This window comes from Octodon degus, unplaced genomic scaffold (genome assembly GCF_000260255.1).
Source record: "Octodon degus isolate 3935 unplaced genomic scaffold, OctDeg1.0 scaffold00134, whole genome shotgun sequence".
NCBI classification, from domain to species: Eukaryota; Metazoa; Chordata; class Mammalia; order Rodentia; family Octodontidae; genus Octodon; species Octodon degus.
In genome coordinates, this window is record NW_004524710.1 from 1,489,714 (window position 1) to 1,505,568 (window position 15,855).

At 39.6% G+C, this 15,855-nt stretch overlaps 1 pseudogene; it reads right to left on the reverse strand.

Moving 5' to 3' along the window:
- Positions 1 to 539: 539 nt before the first annotated feature.
- LOC101563719 lies at positions 540 to 6,621 on the reverse strand (annotated as a pseudogene).
- Positions 6,622 to 15,855: the final 9,234 nt, after the last annotated feature.

A 15,855-nucleotide genomic window follows, 5' to 3' on the forward strand; every position in this document is an offset into this window, starting at 1 on the left:
TTTTGGACACCAAAAGAGTTGCTTTTAAAAAGAAGAAACAAAGTAAAAGGACAAACTTTATTTTCAATGAAAAACAAAAAGAAACTAGCAGTATAATTGAAACAGTTTAACTTTTATTTTATTCTATTTATTTATTTTTTTGAAACTTGTCTTTTTTACTTTTTATTTTTTAAAGGGAATACGGAATAATAGAAGAAAAAAGTAGAAATGTCACAGAACTTCACCAAAGAAAACAATATGAATTCAACGTTCTGAGAGTCATTGTTCAGACCACCACACACATGAATGCAAAGTTGGAAAAAGAGAAAAAAAGTTGCAGGGCTCACAGAATCATCAAGGCAGAATGAGGCAATGCAGGCAAGAGCCCCCAGCAGTGAGTCTCAGTATGGCATTTTCCAATTTAGGGTAAACGCTAATATATCTGATATGGGATGTGCAAAGCTACCCTGGAGCAAGCTGGGCCTTCCAGATTTGTCACCAAGTACCAACAGAAGATGGGATGGGTTGATTTTATGTTTTAAAAGCTTCAGAAGTTACTGTTATAAAGGGGCATGACTGAACAGGCAGGAAATAGATTCCCTATCATGAGTTCTGATGGCTCCTGCTAGAATCAAGGAGATGCCAGTCACCTGTACCATGGAGCAGCACTTCGTCTTGTCCTCCTGACGTTTGGTGACTACTTCTGCTTCAAAGCATGGCTTGTTGATGCAAAAAGTGGCTGAGCCAGAAAAGATCCCCTGAGTCAAGATAGCATACACTCTGGTAGCACCAGCTGAGAGAAGTTTGTCAGCTGCGTGGCAGATTGTGCCACAGTGTCAACCCCAAGGATAGCCACCCTATCCTTCACTTCTCCCACCAGCACCAGACAGTCCACTTCACTGGCTTTCTTTTGCTCTTTGTGAATCAAAGTCCACATTCAACCCGTTTTTGATGGAGGTAACTCTTGGCTCCACCAGCATCAGGCAAGACAACTGTACAATTTCTCACTCAGAGATATTCACAGTGATTTTTTTTTTTGGCTGGCTCAGGCTGCCTTAAGGGTGGTAATGCAAGTGGAGGTGGGCATTGAACCATGGTATCCTGTGCCTGACTGCATTTGCATGTGCAGGCACTTAAACAACTGAACTAACCAGCAGGCCCCCAAAAGCTGAGAATTATTTTTTTGTTGGCTACTCAGAGATATTCAGGACAGCTGGCTCTGTATACAAATTGTGCTCTGGGATATAAAAAACCCCCTGAATTTAGTATGTAGATCCATGGTGATAATGTGATCTGCACCTGCTACAGATAGCATATTGGCAGCAAGCTTGGCTGAGGTCGGAGCTCAGCTCTTCTTAACTTTTATTTTAAAATATTTTTGAAACTAGATAGACAATTTGGGGAGTTATTTGAACTTCTCCCTAATTCCTACGAGGGAAACCATGTGATAACTAAGCATATGTGTCTGACTTAATTCAGTTAACATTGTGTTCTCAAGTGTATCCACTTGCCTGGGTGTGCCTCAAGTTTGTCCTTCTTTATGGAAGAACAGTACTCCACTGTGCATAAATACCACCTTTGCTGTAGCCATTCATCTGTTGGTGAACATATATACCATTTCCAAATCTGGCTATTATAAATTGTGGTGGTATTAAGATGGGTAGGCAAATATCTCTGTAGTTGATGACTTTATCTCTTTTGGGAAGATACTTAGAACAAGGACAGCTAGGACAAATGGGATTTGTGTTTTTATTTTTTGAGGATAGCCATACTGATTTACATAGTGGCTGTATTCATTTATCTTCTCACTAAAAGTGTGAAAGAAACTCTTTATGTTTCTTTACATCCTCACCAGCAATTGCTATTATTTAGTTTTTTGATCATGTCATTCTTTCTAAGTCTTTTCTTTCTTTCTTTCTTTTTTTTTTTTTTTGAGTAGCTCATCAAAATTAAAAACCAAACTCAAGAGATCAGGTAGCTTTTATTTATTTATTGAGTTCCTAATATGAACCAGGATTGTGCTCAGTTCTGGGACTTTCACAGCCAATAAAATGGTTCGGGTCCTTGACCTCCAGCATGGGCTGAAACTAGACTCTGAAGTCAACTTGCAGAGCAGTTCCTGACAGGACCTCTGCTGGGATAAGAGACTGCATGTGGCTCTTCAAATTCAGCACTTTGAGGCTCCTGACAACTTCTTAGATCTGTGCTTTTTTCTTTATTCTTCCCTGTAGTAAGCTTCGTTTTGTACTTATTGTGGAAGGAGAAGGTGGGAAGGCTGGGTTTATACGTTGGTAAGTCCCAGGGAATTAAAAAAGTTATAGTACCTTAGGAGGTTATCATGATGTACAGTTTTCTTTCAGGGGTACTTTCTGAAAAGTACTATTATTGTGCCTAACATATACATTGCTATGGAATGATCTTAGATGATGAATGAACAAAATAACTTGGTGTTAGCAACAGCTTTTTTCTGCACAACAAACCATGAAGTAATATGTCTGGCATAATGTAAATGAGCTGCCCTGCATTTATCTCCCCTGTTTTTCCTGACAGCACTCTGCTTGCCTTTTGGCTACCATCACTCCTACACTGTCATAAGATTTTGGCGGAGGTCTGCTTTCCAGTCCAGGGATGGACATGGGACTCAGGCTGGCCAACCAGAGGAACGAATGTCCACAAGTCTTCACAGTTGGCCAAAGTGGTCATGTGGCCATGTCCCAAAATGAATTCTCTTAGTGGAGGGGCAAAAATAGGTTATGTATCTATTTCATCAGACTGAACCTCAGCATTTTGATGTAACACTTCCTCTTGTGTGGTTGCAGACAGTAACTCATCCTTGGAGTGCTAGGACCTGGGACAGAGCATGCCTGAGAATAGAGCCACTCAGAGGAACCACTCTGATGTCGTGTTTGTGTCCCTTGACTCATCTGGGCCTGAAACCCGGCTACCCTTGAAAGTTTTTAGTTATGAAAGGAAATCAGTCTCTACTTCGTCTTTTGTATTGATCTTTTTCTTGTTTCATCATGAACCAGTTGGAGTTTCTTTTTTAAAACTACCAGACACTGAGAAAGTCTGAGCTAGCATGTGACCTAGCATAACACCCTAACTACCCACTTACCTACTGGTGGGGAAATATCTTAAAGTAGACTTGATAAGGGGGTGTACACCTAGAAGTGTATTTATGTAAAGCTGGTGATTAGGATCTGTAGTTTTCTTCATTTTGCTTTTGTTTGGATCTTTAAAAGGTCTTTTCAGTACTGTGGTTTAACCCAGGCAGGTCTGCAATCTGTGGACACACTGTGGACCACAAATCTTAGATTAATTATATAGCTATGTAGGGAGATGTTGTGTTAGTGGTGTTTTTAAATGTTTGTGCATCAGTTTGACCCTGAAGGCCTTGGTTTTTAATAGATCATATCATAGGAAAGTTTCACATTATCATTTGGAGGAAATTCAGATATTTCGAGATGGAATGATATCCAAAGATATTCTCTATTTCTGAGAATTTTGGTTTCTATATCATGTGTTCATTTGTAAGACACATGCGTGAAACCATCTTCAGGGCAGGCCTGCCATACTGAACTAAATTGTTTCAGAACCAGTAGCTTTCTTAAGAAATCTGAAAGGACAGGCAGGAAGATCTACCCGTTTGCCATCATTCAAAGCTTGAGAGGCACCCGAGTTCATGTCTGGTTCGTGGATATTGCAATGGGACTTTGTGCTTTTGGTGTGAGCTCCACTAGCAAAAGTACCAGATACACATTGATTAAACTATCACTAGTGTCCGATAGAAAACAAACAAACCCTAATTCCTTTCTCAGTGTTCTCTGGTGCTTTATATTACAATCTGCAGTATACTTTATGACATGTTTTGCCACATGGTGTTACATTTGACCATATTAGCTTATATTTCATTCAGGGAAGAAGCAGAACATAGGAAAATGTGGGAAATGAATGAAAAGCAATATACATTACATAGCTCGGACTTGTAGTGATCCTTCTGTGTTCAGCCTCCTCAGCGCTGGGATTACAGGCATATGCCACCATGCCCCGACTTGGTGGATGGTGTGGCATGTGATGCCGGGGATTGAATCCTGGTCCCTGAGCTTGCCTAAGCAGGTGCTTAGTCCGCTGAGCTATCTCATTGGCTCTTGGCTTGAATGTTTTAAAATAAATTTCAGATCATTTGACAGAATATTGTCTTTGACTTTACCACTATGTCATCATCACACCTGATCATAAATAGCAATGTTTCCTAAATATCATGTGATACATGCTCTTTTAAAATGTTTGTATTTGTTTCAAAAAATGCCTTTTGCAGCTGGCTTGTTTAAGATTCAAACTCAGTATGCTATGTTTAGTTATTATATCTCCTCCACGCAAACTGATCCACCCTATTGTATCTCACTGACCTCTAGCCCGTACTGTCTATTTGGGGGAGGAACTGGATCACTGTTCTATAGAATTTCTCACATTCTACATCCAGAAGATTGTTGTCTTTTGATATGCTTTACTGTGTTATTTTATTCCTTTTATTTTAATATGAACTGGTCATTAGGTCTAGAATTCATCAGATATATGTTCATTTTAGTTAGGCCAAGAGGCCGGGGAGATAGCTCAGTAGAATAAGTGCTTGCTTGGCAAGCACAGGGTCCTGAGTTCAATGCCCGGTACCGGAAAAAAAAAATTAGTCTGAACTGCTAGGAAGAGGACATATTTCCTATTGCTATATTTGTGATAGCTGGGGGACATAATGTGTACTGGTTTCTTTTCAGTGGAGCTAAGATTAAACAATAGATGTGTCTTTTTCTGCCTCTTAAATGCATTATAAAATCTACTTTATCCTTTTTTTGTTGTTAGTGTCCATTGAAAATTGTTGCCTTCATCCATTTATTTATTAAGGACTTTAAAATGGTACTTTATTGCTTCTCCATTATTTAGCTGAAAAATTTCCATAAAAAGAACAGGAGGTAAGTACAGTAAATACCATATTAATTCTGATCCTCTGATATAGTATAGTTCAGAGACAATCTGAAGACATCATGCAATACAGCAACCATCCTTGAATTCTTGCTACTTTTTCTTATTACTTTGTTAAATGAAATTATGTATCATATCTAATGCTATTTTTTTTTCTATTACTATTTTGTATTCTTTAAAAAATAAAAAGGGCTGGCAAGATAGCTCGGCAGTCTAAGCACCTGCCTGGCAAGTGCCAGGACTTGGTTTTGATCCTTGGTATTGCATGCCATGCTGGCCCCTTGGTGGTGTTGGCCACCAAAACTAGGTGTGGGGCTGCATCCCTGTAATTCCGGCACTACTGGGGAGGCTGAAATATAAGGGACACTATGAGTCCAAGCTGCATAGCGAGACTTTGTATCAATCAGTATCTATCTATCTATCTATCTATCTATCTATCTATCTATCTATATGATTTAAAAAAATATAGTTCAAAGAGACCTGGGCACTTGAACATTCAAAATATAATGCTGATTTCTTATAGGAAGTAAAGCCATGCTCTTATGTTGAGCTGTGGGGGACTCAGGTCAACAATTTCTGACTTTGCCAGTTAAACAGAAGACCCAATGCTATTATGGGCTACTGGACTCTTGTAGAATATTTTGCTGAGTTTACACACCTATAATATTCAAATAACAGAACTTAACAAAAAAAGGGGATACAGATGAATGTCCATTTCGTTTCTGTGTATTCAAAGTGGTTAGGATAGATATATAGTTACATTCTGTTAATGAGTAGAATGATTTGTTCTAATGGTGTTTGTAAATAGGATCTCAAGTCAGCATCTTGTACAGCAATTAACCACTAAGAAGAATGTATGCAGTATGTTAGTTATTGAAACTGTCCTAGCGATTTGATTTGAAACTGTCTCATTGCTGTTTATCAGTAGAATTATGAATAAATAAATAAATAAATAGTAAAAAAATAACACTGATTTATATAGATTACAACACTGTATGAGAACAGATTACCATGAAGTGACAAGTATATTAGGGTGTTAATAATATTTGTGGGCTCCAGTGGACAAAACTGTAGGAGACACAGATCTACTCTATTTATAAAATTTTAAGTGCTCAGTGGTCTAGAACAAGCCAAAACATCCTCTTCAAAATAAGTGACAATTTGCTGGGCCTGTCACCTGGAAGAAATGTATGTCACACGTTTGAATCTTCTCAAATCTGAAGGGTGTTGTGGGACAGGGCTTTGGCAAAGGTTCATCCTTACCATCTGCACAAACATGGAGACAAAGTAGGTGCTTCAGGACTGAGAGACTAGTGTTAAAACCTCAACTTTTACACAAAAGATAATGAGGTAAGAGTCATACATTTTCGCTAGATGTGCACGCAGGCCAGTACACACAGTCTGAAGTATGTGTAGATAGTCTAGCTGAAGATTAGATACATAGCGATAGAGCTTAGGAGATGCCAGGCCTAAAAAGGACAAGATTCCACCAGTCAGTCACTCAATAATTACTTGTTAGAAACCCAAGTTGTTCTTGGAGTTGCAGCTAAGTGGCACAAGAACATTCACAAAGGCCAAGAGATCATATCCAAGGAAGTCTTGTCGCTTACGTGTCGCAGTATCATCAGCATAGGCATAATATTTGGAGCCACATGTCTTGTTCATTCCACCATTCATTCATTTTGCCATTTCTTTTCTTGGTAAGATTTTTCAGGACACCAGAGTGCAGAGCAGTGGTTTCTACCCTAGAGGTATATTAGAAACCTGGGAAGCTTTGACTGGGGCTCCAGAGGCATCAAGACTTGTCCTGTACCTCCCGATTATGTCTCTCAGTTCTGCCTGGCTTTCCCTTGTCATATAGACTCTTGTGAGTTCTGGTCTCCTTCAGTGGCAGAAGCTGATGAAGAAAAGTTCAAGTCAGAAAATATAACACTGAAACAGCTGGACACAGTCATTCCTTCCCATCAGGAGAGTTTCTCTGCAGGGTTAGCCTTGTGTGTTCTGGCAGGTGCGTTAAGTGGAAAGACAGTATTTCCTGACTTGGACTTTCTAAGTCAGCACGTGCAGTGAGGGAGCCTAAACACTTCACCATGATTGCATCCAGTGTACATTTCTGGTTGATTTTCTCTTAGGGAAACCTCTTCCATGGAGAGGTCAAAAGTAAGCTATTACCTTATCAAAAAAAAAAAAAAAAAAAAAAAAAAAAAAAAAAAAAAAAAAAAAAAAAAAAAAAAAAAAAAAAAAAAAAAAAAAACAAAACCCAAAAAGCAAAAAAAAAGGTTAACATGGGACCAATGTTTGCTTTATCTATCCATCAATTTTTTTTTCTGAATCATTTTGGAGTTGCATATATCATGAAAACAATCTTCCCCTGGAAATGCTTCATAACTCTGTCTCTCACAAAAGAGAGATCCCAATACCACTATTATTTTTAGGATTGTTGGCATTAATTTCCTATCTAATATCAAGTTCATATGTAAGTTCTCAGTACCCCTAATATATCTTAGCTGGATTAGTTACAATTGTTCATTGTCTTTTAATTTGATGCAAACCTTTATCACATGGGTGTGTGAAGCAAGGATAGCATCGTTTTTAGTATATGCTAGTATTACATAATGGTGGAGTTTGGTTTGGAAAGTTGGTGCATGCATGTAACATATTGTAATCCATTTCAATCACGCTACCCCTCCCCTTTCCATATGCTCTCCTGCTAATTCCCTTCCCTGTTTCTGGAAATCTACCTCCCAGCTTACTCTAGTGTCCAATTAATTAGTTAATTCCTTAATTAATGGAACTTTAGGCTTCTCATATAAGAGAAAACATGTCATAACTATCTAAGTCTGACTGATTTCACTTAACACTATGGTTTCTAGGTTTTTTAAAAAATGTATTTAGTACAGGGTCTACAGGGTGTCACTACACAGATAGGACTCACAGTGATCCTTCTGTTTTCAGCCACCCAAGTGCTGGGATTGCAGGCATATACCACCACACCCAGTCTCATTTGTTATCTCAGTGTGCCCCAAGGGTGGGGCCGGCATGGCCTGCCTCAGATCAAACCCAGATCCCTGTGTCTGCTTAAAGAGGCTCTTTAGTCTGCTGAGGTATCTGGCCAACCCTAACATGATGGCTTCTAATTCCATCCATTTTCTAGCATCATATTCAATCCTAAAACCTCCCCTTGAACACTTTTTGTCCCTAGTCCTGAACCCAACCAATAACAGACATAGTGGTTGGTTACTACTTTTTAGCTTCCTGTGGGTAGACATTTCTTGACTGTGTGCTGGCCCTTTGACCTACTTTGACCAGTAGTGTTCAGTAATGTGATGCTTAAGAACCTCTGAGCCTGAGCCCTAAGAAGCCTTGGTGGTTCCCAGGCCTGTCCTCTAGGGAGGCCAGTCCCATAGGAGAAGTCTGACCCTGGACCACTGTGCTGCTGTGCGAGCTGGAGGAGGAGGCCCTGCTGAGCTCCCGGGGCATGCAGGGACCATCTGGCCAGCTATGTGAGTGAGGCCATCTTGGCAGCAGACCTTGTAGGCCAGTGGAGCTGCCCCCGCTGATGCTGTGGAGCAGAGGAGCTGTTCTTGCCAAGACCTGCCCAAGTGGTACAACTGCAAACAAAGGAGAGCTGCTGCTTTCAACTCCTGAGTTTTGGGGTGGTTGGTTCTCAATAACCAAAGCAGACTCTCCATTGTTGTTTCTTATACTAGACCAGGTTAAAGTCGGGGAGTGGCTCAGTGGTGGAGCACTTGCCTGGTACACAGGAGACCCTGTATTGGTCCCCAGCACTGCTCCAAGAGAAAAAAACCCCAATAGAAATAATATGAGACAGATGGCAGAGGATATAGAAAAGCAAATCAATGGTAATTTATGGTCTTCTAAATCCAAATGTGACCAAACTCTAAAATCAGTGGCTGCCTTCTCCATTGCCTCTCACCTCCCATGACCCTTCACCACCTTGCTGTGAGCCATCTCTTTGCTGTGTGCACCGGCACTTCAGTGGGCTTTTGTGCCTTCCTTCCTCTTGGTTGCCTCCTCTGCATGCTGTGTCCTCATCCCAGAGCTTCTCCAGACGTGAGATGATCCTCTGCATGGAGGTCTGGCCTCTAGTCTTCTCTGCTTCTGTATAAGTGTCAAAGGCCACCTCCCCTCTGAAGCCATTCCTAATGCCTCACTTGAGTCAATCTAGTTTTTCTCAGGCTTCGGCTCTGCTCTCAGTTTTATCACATTCTATCTTCACTATGATGGTTTTGATACATGCATCTTTCTCAGTGCCCTATACAGCCCTGAAAAGCAGAACCCGTACCTTCTTCTTACCCACTGTAAATGAGATGGGCCCCAAGACTGGAAGGCAGCATGACACCATGGCTAAGAGTGGGGTACTGGAGTCAGGCTGTTGGGGTTCAGTCCACATCTTATTATTTATAAACTGTGAGCAAGTTAATTGAGCTCTGTTTACTGGCTTCAATATCTGTAAAATGGGGTTGGAAATAGTCCCTACATCATAAGGATGCTGTTAGGCACATATAATGCTTGAAATACCCAGACTTGGTGGCTGACTCCTATAATTCCAGCACTCTGGTAGGCTGAGGCAATTTAGTGACATGGTGGACGTTGTCTCAAAATAGAAAAAAAAAAAAAGCTGGACAAGGTGGCACATACCTGTAATCCCAGCACTGGGGAGTCTGAGACAAGAGGATCACGATGAGTCTGAACTATGTAGCAAGACAGCAAGACCCCTATATAAAAAAAAAAAAGAAAGAAAGAAAAAGAAAAAAGAAAAAAAAAGAAAAGAGAGAGAGAACGAGTTGGGAGTGTGAAGGCCTTGGGTTCAGTTGCCAGTCACACACACACACACACACACACACACACACACACACACACACACACACACGCCAATGCTCACCATATAGTAAGACCTGGATAAACCTTGGCTATGTCAATCCAAGGAACTCCTTTTGCTCCTGGAGCATCCCTTTCCCATGCCATAGTGTCCCTCTTCTTTTTTCCACTCTTCCACTTGAGGCTTTTTTTTTTCTTTGCAGAGAGTAGCATTGCATTGCATTTAGAGAGAGTGACAAAAAAGGGTTGACACTCAAAGTGTGTGGTATTACAATGTAAATAACCCCCGGAGGAATTGTATCTTAAATGGCCAGAATTTTCTTTAACAGTTTCTTGACATAGGTAGACTTCAGATTAGAGAGATGTGTGTGAGGTGGGTAAGTGGAACTGAGAAGGAAAAAAGTCTCCCAGAAAGTCCCCAGGTTTTACCCTAGGATCACTGATAATTACTTCTTAAGGTGACAAAAAAGAAACTCATTCTTTTCTGCCTACATAGAAAGTCCTTGGTGGGCTGGAGTCGGCAGGAACCCACTGGCATGCCAGATGCAATTGTTTATTTCTGTTTTTTTTTTTTTTTTTAAAGAAACCACATTAGAGAGGACACACCCGTTAGGCCCTTGAAAGATCCTGTAAAAATGAAGGCACTCCCTTGTAAGTAAAATATCCCTGAATGCAACAATATTTGGATAATTATAGTCTCCCAGGAGCATAATCCTTAAATAGCTTAGATAATTATAGCATCCCAGGCCTGTGGCACTTCTCTTTTCGGAGCCTAATCCCATGGGCAGAGGAAAGTGGGGACCCCAGGATGCTTCTCCTGGTGAGGCCCCTCTCCCCAGCCTGAGGTGGCTTAGAAAGTGAGACCCAGGCCGTGTTGGCCCAGGAGTGACAAAGGGTCAGCCCAAAGTAGTGTGCATGGAGCGGGTGCAATGATTTCTGGAAAACAGAAGCAACCTTGTGCGCAAACAAATGAGGTGGGAAGTGTTTCTTTGCAACTACATCTCTGGTGGATGTTGGAGCCCTCATGGAGCTTTCTGGCTCAGGCCTGGGCAAGGAGAGATCAAGGCAGCATTCATGGATGTTGTTATAAGTTTATACTTATCATCTCATCCAGTCTGGGAAGCTAGTTGGGTGGAATGTAATGTTTTAGCTATGGCTACATTTGATCTCTCAAAAGATGAATTTAAAAAAAATAATATCCTTTTGGCTATAGGCTGGATCTTTAACACTGGCTGAAAGGCCTTTCTTAAACTTCTGAGCTTCCAAGACAGAGATGAGAGAGTGGATGGTTGTATAGCTCTTCCCTCTCCCTAGGAAAAAGCAGGCCAAAAGGAGCTTAGATGGATGGTGAGCAGAGGTGTGTGGCCTACTCTTGATAGTCTTCTGTCTAAGTGGAGCCCTGTATCCTTTCTCCTAGATTTCGCCTCTTCTTTTCTTCCTTGCATTCTATTAATCTCTTGGTTGGAAATGGCTTTCTGAGTTACTTAAAGCTTTTGAGAAGCCTGTACATTTTTTCTTACCAACTAGACAATGGCTACCCACCCAAGGCTGGACACCATGTTTGATAAGACAGAGAGAGGCCAAGACTCTTATGCCTGCTGTGCACTGTCTCCAGGGCTTACCCCTGGTTTATGGGAACACACTGCATTTTCCTTTTACGATCTGCCACTGTTGGGTTCCCACAATTAGAAGAGGTCATTGTGACTCACTTCACTTATAGAGCCCTTTTCTTTTGAGGCTTGGCAAGGATCCTTTCTCTAGGTCAGCTGGCTTCTATGGGCCCTGGATGATTTTTATAGATAAGAATAATAAAATGTCTAATGACCTCTATTTCTTAAAATGGTAAAACTGGACATGCAGAAATCTATCTCTAAGATTCCTTGGAGTTTTACACTACTTTCTTTCTTTTTTTTTGGTCTTTACCTCTTTGACATCCATTCATTCATTTACTAGTTTGTTCTACCTTGAAGATAAGCACTGGATGCTGTCAAAAGAAAAATAAGCTATCCACCTTGCTCCTTCAGGGCATATTCTGGGTGCAAAGGTCTCAGTAAATGTAAGAATACATTATCAACAGCTTCTGTTTTACAGCTACCATTGTTTTAGCATCAACTTGCTGATGCCACAGGTATTTTCTGTAGAGACATCTTCTTTCTTTTTGTTTTGAATTTTATCCTTTGATTTTTATTCATGTGGTGTATTATGTTTATTTTATAATTTTTATTTATTTTAATGAGAAAAAGATAAAATAGTGATGAAACAGTTTCAAAAGAGGTTAGTAGGATGTTTACAATAATTAATACATTGCATATTGTTGTCTTTGTAGTAGTTATTCAGAGGACAAGGTGCAGACATGATATCTTGTCTAAACAATATTAGTACAAACTTTTATTCTCAGTAAACTAAAAGAAAGTAGCTGCAGATCTATCCTAACTTTGTGTATACATATATATGTATATATATATATTTTTTTCCTTTCTCCCCCTTTTTCACAACAAAACTGTCTTTTATTTGTACTTTTGTGAAGTTAGTAATGCATGACACTAGGTTGCTTAGCAACTGATAGGAAACCTTAACCAGACAGGATGTCCATCTCAGGAGTGAGGTAGCTCGTTGGCTTTAGGCACTGGGTCAAGTCCCACCTACATATATTTGATCAATTTCCTGGCTTCATGGCTCCCAATATATCCTCCCTTTTCTGTTTTGATTTTTCAGAGATGGGAGTTCCCTGCAGTTAGAGAAACTGCACTTGGAGAAGTCTTTAAAGGACCTTTTCATACTTGAAACCAGTCTAAAAATTGTAGGTACTTAAATTCAGCAAAATAACCCAATATAGTCCAATAATCCATAATATTAGTGAGTTATCGGCAGAATTGGCAATTGTCAGAAGTTGTTCACTTGAGCCTTTTACAGCTCAACATATTAATATGGCATTACTTTTTATACCTTGTGGTTATACCTTTCTGCTGGATGGTTAAGACCAAGTTAAAGCAAGACCTATATAACTAAAAACATAACTTTTGTATCTGACAAGGTCAGTCAAATCCCCTCAGGATTTATGCTGGAACCATGTACAGCACCCTGTAGATCTTTTGTCAGTGTTAGCCATCTGGATGAGTCATGGCCATTGCTTGACCAATTTGCTCTTGCAGAGACATCTTCTTACTGCTCTATCACTGGTGACTTAGAAAAGCACACCACTGGGCTTTTACCTTTTCTGATTCTTTATTTTCAGATGTTTTCTCTTTGAAGCACAGAGGTGTCAAATTGGGCATATTTCCTGGGATTCCTCTATTATCTGAGACTGCTTGGGTTTCTAGATTGGACTGAGGCAGAGGTTATAGCCACAAAAAGCAGAGCAAAGAAGAAATGCCAAAGACCCAGCACAACCCTCTCAGGCAAGCTTTTTGACAATAAGCACAAAAACTCATGAGTATGATTTTACAAAATAAACATGCTGTTTCATCACCAAATCACATTCTCCTTTACGTTGCCTGCAAACCTTACAGGAGTCAGTAAATATGAAGATTCTATGCCTAAGTTCTTTTTCCCTCTCCCTCTCTGTCCACTCCAACCCCATCCCCACCCAGAACACTAGAACATTTAACATGAGATCTAGCTTTTAGAGAATGAAGGCTTCTTCATTTGATTCACTGAGCTTTTTGTCAACATGGAGCTTAAATTGCTTTAGGAGCCAGTGAGATAGCTTAGTAGACTAAGCACCTGCTTAGGCAAGTACAGGGATCAGGTTTCGATTCCTGGCACCACATGCCACCCCTGCCTCATCCCTAGGCATGCTGAGCAGGTCACCAAGACCGGGTGTAGTGGTGCATGCCAGTAATCCTAGTGCTGGGGAGGCTGAAAACAGGAGGATCACTATGAATCTGAGCTGTGTAGTGAGACCCTGTACCAAATACATTAAAATAAATAAATAAATTGGAAAGAATCTCACCCTGACTAACTATATATACTGACACCTGTGAACTAAGCAATTTTAATGTCTTTTTCAACATATTCTATAGGGACTTAAAGTTCAACATATCAATACTTGATGAAAAATACCTGTTCCATGTTATACCTAAGATGTTTCATATTCAGACACATAGTGAGGTTAAGCTTAACAGCCTAGGTTGTATGATAATACCAATAAGCTTCTCTTCTGGAGGGTTAACAACCTAAGTTTGCAGACCAAAATTAGAGAAAAAGGAGAGCCGCAAGAAAAACCAACATTTTGGCCCTAGCCTTCCAAGGTCAATTAAGACTCAGGACATATGAGAACTTGTACTATAACGTCATGTAACTCAGTAGTGTCCCAAATTTTCTGATCAAGGAGATTATGGGGCCAAAGAGGAAAGTGATTGATGTTGTAGAGTGTGCCTAAGGAGAGTCACATGGAGAGAAAACATTCTCTCAGGCTTTCACAGAGAGCACATTGGCCAAGCAATGGCCATGACTTATCCACATGGCTGACACTGACAAAGGTTCTACAATCTGAGGTACAGGATATCAGGATAAGTCCTGAGGGGATTGGACTGACCTTATCAGATCCAAAAGCTACAACTCTTGTTGCATAGGTCTTGCTTTATCTTGGTCTTAACCATCCAGCAGAAAAGTATAAAAACAAAGTATAAGAAGTAAAGCCATAGTGTTATGTTGAGCTGTAGGGGAGTCAGGTCAACAATTTCTGACATTGCCAGTCAAGTGGAAGACTCAATACTATTATGGACTACTGGACTCTTTTAGAATATTTTGCTGAGTTAACACACCTATAATATTCAAATGATGGAACTAAACAAAAAAGGGGATACAGATGAATGTCCATTTTGTATCTGTGTATTCAAAATGGTAAGGATAGATATATAGTTACACTCTCTTAATGAATAGAAGGATTTGTTGTAATAGTGTTTGTAAATAGGATATCATGTCTGCATCTTGTATAGCAAATAACCATTAGGAAGAATATATGCAATGTGTTAATTATTGAAACTGTCCTACCAATTTGATTTGAAACTGTCTCATTGCTATTTGTTTCTCAATAAAATTATGGAAAAAAAAAACAAATTTAGTTCATAGTCCTGCTCAAACTTATTTGATACATGTAGATTGGAAGACAGGGTAGTAGAGTTAAGCAGATTGGGGTTTAAGGCCCATTAATTTTATTTTTAATTTTTGAGATAATAAGCAAGTTATTTTTCTAATAAGTTATTTATTTTTATTTATTTATTTATTTTTAATAATTTTATTGAGAAACAATGCCAATGAGACAGTTTCAAAACCGATTAGTAGGACAGTTTCAATAATTAATGCATTGCATATTGTTGTCTTCTTAGTGGTTAGGCATAAACTGTGGTACAGGGTTTTAAGATAAATCCTGAGAGGATTTGACTGACCTTGTCAGATACAAAAGTTACATTTCTTGTTTTATAGGCCTAATAAGTTATTTATCAGAATAGGTTATTTGTCTAAGCCTCAGTGTCCTCATAGGAGCAGAGAATAGGAAGGTAGTTACCAGAGGCTGGGCATGGAAGATGAGAGAATGAGGGTTGTTTCGCTACACAAACTTTCACTTATGAAGGATGAACTGTTTCTAGAATCTGCTATACAACACAGTGCCTGTAGTTAATGATACTATAAACTGAGCATAAAAATTTAAAAGTAAATCTAAGTTGTGTTTCTACCTTCCCACCCCTCAGAATGAAACATAAAGAAAGTTTTGGAGAGGATGTCTATTTTGAAGGACATTTCTACTATTTTAATTGCAGTGATATCTATCTATCTATCTATCTATCTATCTATCTATCTATCTATCTATGTATCAGTTGTATACATTAAAAATGAATAGTTTTCTGATATCAGCGTCTGCCTCTGTCTGGACTCTTACGATTACTTGGGCTCACTTAGATAATTCAGGAGTCTCATTGTCTCAAGGTCAGTTGATTGGTGAGCTTAGTGACTAACAGAGTCCCAGGTATTTGGCTTGGGTATGGGAAAGATATCTAAGTATGTTACATAGATTGGTAGAATGACCACAAAATAGAGATGAGGGTGAAAAGAAAG